We start from the raw sequence: 6,000 nt of genomic DNA, 5'->3' as shown, positions 1-6,000 counted from the left end.
CAGAAAGCCTCAGTTACCAGTTATTCTCTCCATGGTTTGAAATTATTTTTATGAGTCTCTGTGTGTAGGTCTGTATATAAAAATCTGTACTTTCTAAGCTTATATGGTCAGGTTACTAATGGGCCGTGGAGTCTCTAGTGGGCCCTCTGCTCTCTGTCATCCGTCACCCTGCGCAACAGCTTGGCTATTTCCTGCACGCTGTACTCTCTCGTTCTTGCTCTTTCTCTGGCTCCCTTTCATGCCATGGAGGCTGAGGAAGCCTCCGCACCTCTCCTGGCCGGGGCTGGGGCCTGAAGCCAGCATTCATTTCATGTTGGAATGCAAGGACAGAGGAGAAACATCACTCAGGTCTCTGAGGATGGAGCACAGGGGTAGGCTCTCCCCAGGCAAGAACAGCCCAGGGAAGGTGGCTGGGAAGGAATGAGATTTTTACGGGGGCAGAAGTTCTGCAGGAAGGAAGCCCAGCACCCAGTGTCAGCAGGTAATGTGGGTGGCAGGCCTGAGCTGCCTCCTCTTGGCTTATGCCCCCTTCCCTCCCTGCCCTGGGCACTGCCTGAATCTTTGGACAGACAAGAGTGCAGGCTGCTCAGAAGTGAGAGAAAGCAGTTGTAAGTGGCATCTTGTGATTGTGACAGCTGTCACCTGTAGTTCCCCAGGGGAAATACCTTCCTTGTCACATTCATCTAGATTCAAATCCTGCCAGATTTTCTAGCTGTGTGACCTGGGGCACATTTCTCTCTGTCTCTGAGCCTTATTTCCTACAATATGGGCATGGTAGTCACCATGAGTTCAGTAAAGGTTAACTGTAGGCACTGCCAAGAAGCACAAATAATCTAGAAACATCTATTTTTTTTTCAGGGACAGTATTTTTAATGCCCCATCACTGTTTAATTGCAAGGTACAACTCTCTTACTCAGCCCAGGAAATTATATCATAAAACCCTAAGTTATTGGGTATTTGATTTTCTGTTTTTGAAACAAAAATGGATGATACGGAATTGGGTTTCAAGAATTTTGCACACCCTTGAGATAACAGTGGCTTCCTGAGGGAGAGAGGATCCAATTAAGATTTGGCAACTTCGGCTCCACTGATTCTGAGTGTCAGCTTTGCTCTCGGTTTAGGATTTTTTGTTTTTCATTGAGATATCAGCTAACAGCAACAGATGATCTCTCAAAGCCTGGTGAGGGGCATGGGCTGTTCCAGCTCATGGCCAGCCTGGGTTTCACTGGGGTCTGTCTGATAGCAAGTCTGTGTCCTGGGTTCATGTTAATGACAAGAGTTTGACTAAAGACAAGCATGGAGGGGTGGTGATAGGGGTGGAGGTGGTGTTCAGGCCTGGGCAGGGGACTAGAGAAGCCGACATCCTGGGGCGAGGACAGGTCAGCCCAGCAGTCCTCAGAGGACAGGAGGCCAGGCTTCAGAAGGGTGGCAGGGACTTCCCCCTGCGTATTTATTCATTCAGACATTGTTCTAGGGACTGGTGGCACAGCAGCGAACAAAACAGGAAAAAAAAAAAAATCCCTGCCTTCATGGAGTTTAGATTCTACCAGGGGTCAGGGAGGGAGACACAATAAATAACATAAATAAATAAAAGAAATAGTATGTGAGTTGATGATAAGTGATGTCTTAGTCCATTTGTGTTGCTATCAAGTAATACCTGAGGCTGGGTCATTTATCCAGAAAAGAGATTTATTTGGCTCACGGTTCTGCAGGTTGTACAAGAAGCATGGTGCCAGCATCTGCCTCTGGTGAGGGTCTCAGGCTGCTTCCACTCCTGGCAGAAAGTAGAGCCTGCATGTGCAGAGATCACATGATGAGAGAAGAAGTGAGAGTGAGCAAGGGGGAGGTGCCAGGCTCTTTCCAACAATCAACTCTTTAGGGAACTGATAGAGTGAGAACTCACGCACCCTACAAGAACAGCACCAAGCCATCCGTGAGGGATTTGCTCCCATGACCCAAGGACCTCCTGCCAGGCCCCACCTCCAACACTGAGGAGCAAATTTCAACATAAGATTTGGAGGGGCAAATATTCCAACTATAGCAAGTGGCAAAAAGAAGGGAAGAGGGATAGAGTGTTGAGGTTTTTATTTTGTTTGGATGTGCTTTTGTTGTTCTTATTTTTATTTGCTTTTGTTGTTCTTGTTGCTTTTATTTGCTCTTTTTTGTTGTTTATTAGCTTTCATGGTGGTTGTTTTATTTTTTCAAAAAACCAATTTTAGAAAAGATGATATGTGAGTAAAAAGCTGAAGTAAAGAAGGCAAAGGAGACTCCTTGGGGGGAAGTGCATTCCAGGCAGAGGAACGGGCAAGAGCAAAGGCTCTGAGGCAGAAACGTGTGGGGAGCTGGGCCTGACCCTCTCTGTTCCTGTGAAGCCATCACTTGGGTCCCAGCCCTTGTGGTCACTGCTAGCATTTTACGCCTAGAATCTTTGTGGTTGTAGGAAACTGATCCAGGCAGAACCTTCCAGACTGAGGGCCTGGAAGAGATTTGTAGGGACAGGCTCCAGGAGAGGTCTCTGCAGTTCAGCCGCATAAATCAGGGTTTGTCAAGTTTGTTGCAAATGCACATTCCTGGATTATGTCCCAGGCCTGCTAAATCAGAATCTCTGGGGTCTGTGCCCAGAAGTTCGCATTTCTAAAAGCCTCCAGGCACGTTTGAGCATCTTCACTGTATATTCCACCACAAATCGATGTCCATGATTTCTCTCTCAGATCCTCTTCCTATTGACTAGGTGTATTAGTCTGTTCTCACACTGCTATAAAGCAATTCCTCGAGACTGAATAATTTACAGAGAAAAGACGTTTAATTGACTCACAGTTCTGCACTGCTAGGGAGGCCTCAGGAAACTTACAGTTATGGCGGAAGGCCAAGGGGAAGCAAGGAAGCTAGCATGTTGTAACATGGTGTAGCAGGTGTAGCAGGAGAGAGAAAGAGCAAAGGTGGAAGTGCCACACTTTTAAACCATCAGATCTCGTGAGAACTCACTCGCTATCACAAGAAAAGCAAGCGGGAAGTCTGCCGCCATGATTCAATCACCTCCCAGGAGGCCCCTCTTCCAACACGTGGGGAGTGCAATTCGAGATGAGATTTGGGTGGGGACACCCAGCGAAACCCTATCACTAGGGCAGAGTGTGCCATAGTTCATCTCTCTTAGAAAAACGTTTAGAGTTTTTCTTGAGGTGTCTGGTCAGCCATTTCCTGCCAGTGAAAGGAATCACTCTAGGTAGAGTCAGCAGGTTGCTCTGCCCTCAAGCAGAAGTGGGAGGTGGTGGGAGATCGGATTTGCACATCTACTCAACACACTCCATCCCGCGAGTCCTGTGCCGGCTGACAAGGGGTTTCTTAAGGACAGTAACTGTTACAGGTGTATTCTGGGACCAGCGCGTGACACTCATAGGACTCAGAAGATGTTTGCAGAGATAGAGAAAGGGCAAAAGAATGAATAAATGTCACTCTTAACAGGGAGGAGCAGAGGCAGCAGGATTGTGAGTTTGGAAATATTTTTTCCCCAGCCCATGGAAGAAATCCTCATTCTTTCAAAATTTTTCACTCCACCCCATCCCTTTCCCAATCCCCACCCCACTCCCAGAGATCCCCTCTTCTTACTCTTTCTATCTTCTGGTCTGTAACGGAAAGGACTAGAGATTTGGGTAGGGCAGGGGGCATACTAACCTCCAAGGGTCTCATGAGTTCAGCTCCATCAATCTCCTACCTCTCCCTATCGCCCCCCACCATCCCTCAACGCATCCAGCTTACAGTGAGGGGTAATGGAAAGGATTCTTGAATCAAATCTCCTCCCTGTTCCTTCCTCGCTGTAAAACCTTGGGCCATTTCTGTGACCTCTGAGCCTCGGCTTTCCCATCTGTGAAATGGGGCAGGCTCGTGGGGCCTGGAGCATTCAGCAGGCGGTAACTCGGTGGGCGTTCCCTGCGCGGTTCCACGCCCCCTCTGCCGCGCAGGCCACGCCCTCACCTGTTAGACTGGGCCCCGCGGCGCCTGGCGGCGTTGCCATGGCAACGCGCGTACACAGGCCGGCCCGGCGCGCGGGGTGCCGGGTGCCGGCTGGAGACTCCGCGGGAGCGCAGCCGGGAGGCCTGGCCCCGGAGCGGGCCCGACGCCTCCCGAGCTGGCAGGGCTCTCGGCTGAGGTCGGAGCGTGGGCTTCCTCCTCCCGCCAGGTGAGTGCGGCGCGGGAAGGGGTGGCGGGCCGAGACCGGGGACCGGAAGGGGCGGCCCCGCGAGGACTAGCGCTGGGAGGAGGAGGGGTGGCTCCCCGGCCCCATCCTCCCGGATCCAGGCTCCGGTCCCCAGGAGCACCCCAGCAGCTGCCCCAACACCAACCCCTCCTTTCCAGGTGCAGGCCCCACCCCGCCCGCGGAGGAAGCCTCCGGGAGCCTTAGACCCCTCCTTGGCACCAGCCATGCCACTCTGGGAAGTCCTGGGGGGTACAGCTGGGATTAGGAGGGGCATCCCTGCTGCCCCTGACTTACGAATGACACCCATCCAGCGGTCAGAGAGACTCCCCCCTTGCCTAACCTCTCCCTTCCCAAATACAATACTGAGGAATTTCCAGGGCTCCCAGGCCACTTAAGGTCTGGTAACCCCTCAATAGAAATTTTGCTTCTCTGTCTCACTTACGACCCAAAAGCAGGGAGTGCAGATGCCTGAAGCTCTTTTGCTCTTTTCCGTGGTCGGTGCCCTATGTCTTAGAACTAATTTACAGAGTTTAACGCATCTAATCACTTTCTGCAGTGTTTTTAGGTAGGAAAGTGACTGCACAGGGCAAGATTAAAGTGGGGAAATAGGGCCCAACCCATTCAGCTAAAGAAATAGACTTTTTTTTTTTTTTTTTTTTTTCCAAAATGTCATCTAGGATAAATACTGAAGGGGATAATGAAAGGTAGTTACTGTCAGAGGTTCTTAGGCTACCCTGACTTACTTTTAAGCATTATTTTGTATTTTCATTCATTCATGATTTACTGAGCACCACTATGTGTCAGGCATGGCAGCTCTGGGGGCCAGAGGGGAATAATGAACAGACTTTGAGGAACTGCAAAGGGTCTGAGATTTTTACACTACTTGCAAGCTAAGTTAGCCTGCCACTGTTTAATGATGCTAGCAGAAGACCAGAGACTCCAGGACCAGAGACAAAGGATGTTATTACTCACAGCACAGCAGGCACTGTGAGCTTCATGTTTGCGTTGGTTCCCCTTGCCCTGCAAGTACCCCGGGGTGATGCAGGATAGCTCAGGTGGATGCTGTGCACACTGCAAGTCTGTGTCCTGGCTAAGGAACCCCAAGCTCAGGAAACTCCAGTCTTTTAAGAGGGGCTGCTAGCCAGTGCCCAACCTTTGCCCTGGAAGGAGATGACTTTTTTTTTTTTTAATTGAGATGGAGTCTTGCTCTGTCTCCCAAGCTAGAGTGCAGCGGCACAATCTCAGCTCACTGCAACCTCTGCTGCCCGGTTTCAAGCAATTCTCCTGCCTCAGACTTTCGAGTAGCTGGGACTACAGGTGCACGCCACCATACCCGGCTAATTTTTTTGTGTGTTTGGTAGACACAGGGTTTCGCCATGTTGGCCAGGCTGGTCTCGAACTCCTGACCTCAGGTGATCCGCCCACCTGGGCCTCCCAAAGTGCTGGGATTACAGGCGTGAGCCACCATGCCTGGCAGGAGATGACATTTTTATCATAAACAAATCTGCACTCTGCCCTAGATAGGGACACTATCCCTGTCCTTTCAGGATATTTGCCCTACAGATGTTCTTGGAAAGATTGTCTGGAACAAAATCTGTCAGTGTCTTTGCTCTGAAGATGGGTACAAACACAGGAAACCCGTGGAGAATTGAGTTTAACAAAAACAACACAGTTCGGGCTGTCTTGGAACATATCTCAGTGAAAGGGAAACAGTAAACACATAGCTAAGTAAAGAACAAGAAAATGACAGAGAATGATAAGCTCAAGGAAGGAGCCACAGCAGTGACACATGCTAGCTAGACAAC

The 6,000-nt window shown here is 50.0% G+C and overlaps 1 protein-coding gene across 37 annotated transcripts in view; it reads left to right on the top strand.

Annotated features, from left to right (window-relative positions):
• The first annotated feature begins 3,995 nt into the window (after window positions 1-3,995).
• The window catches only part of FHAD1 (forkhead associated phosphopeptide binding domain 1), a 150,131-nt gene continuing 148,126 nt past the window's right edge, over window positions 3,996-6,000 (top strand). For 18 of the 37 annotated variants that reach the window (XM_063659476.1, XM_063659466.1, XM_054437624.1 and 15 more), the window contains exon 1: window positions 4,044-4,177. The gene's annotated coding sequence lies outside the window, so the exon portion shown is untranslated. Of the gene's footprint in view, window positions 4,178-6,000 lie in introns of all 37 variants that reach the window. The other 19 variants (XR_008492249.1, XM_054437451.1, XM_054437417.1 and 16 more) reach the window with 5 other exon arrangements.

The sequence above is a fragment of the Pongo pygmaeus genome, chromosome 1 (assembly GCF_028885625.2).
Source record: "Pongo pygmaeus isolate AG05252 chromosome 1, NHGRI_mPonPyg2-v2.0_pri, whole genome shotgun sequence".
NCBI classification, from domain to species: domain Eukaryota; kingdom Metazoa; phylum Chordata; class Mammalia; order Primates; family Hominidae; genus Pongo; species Pongo pygmaeus.
This window is presented reverse-complemented; position numbering and strand designations above follow the sequence as displayed.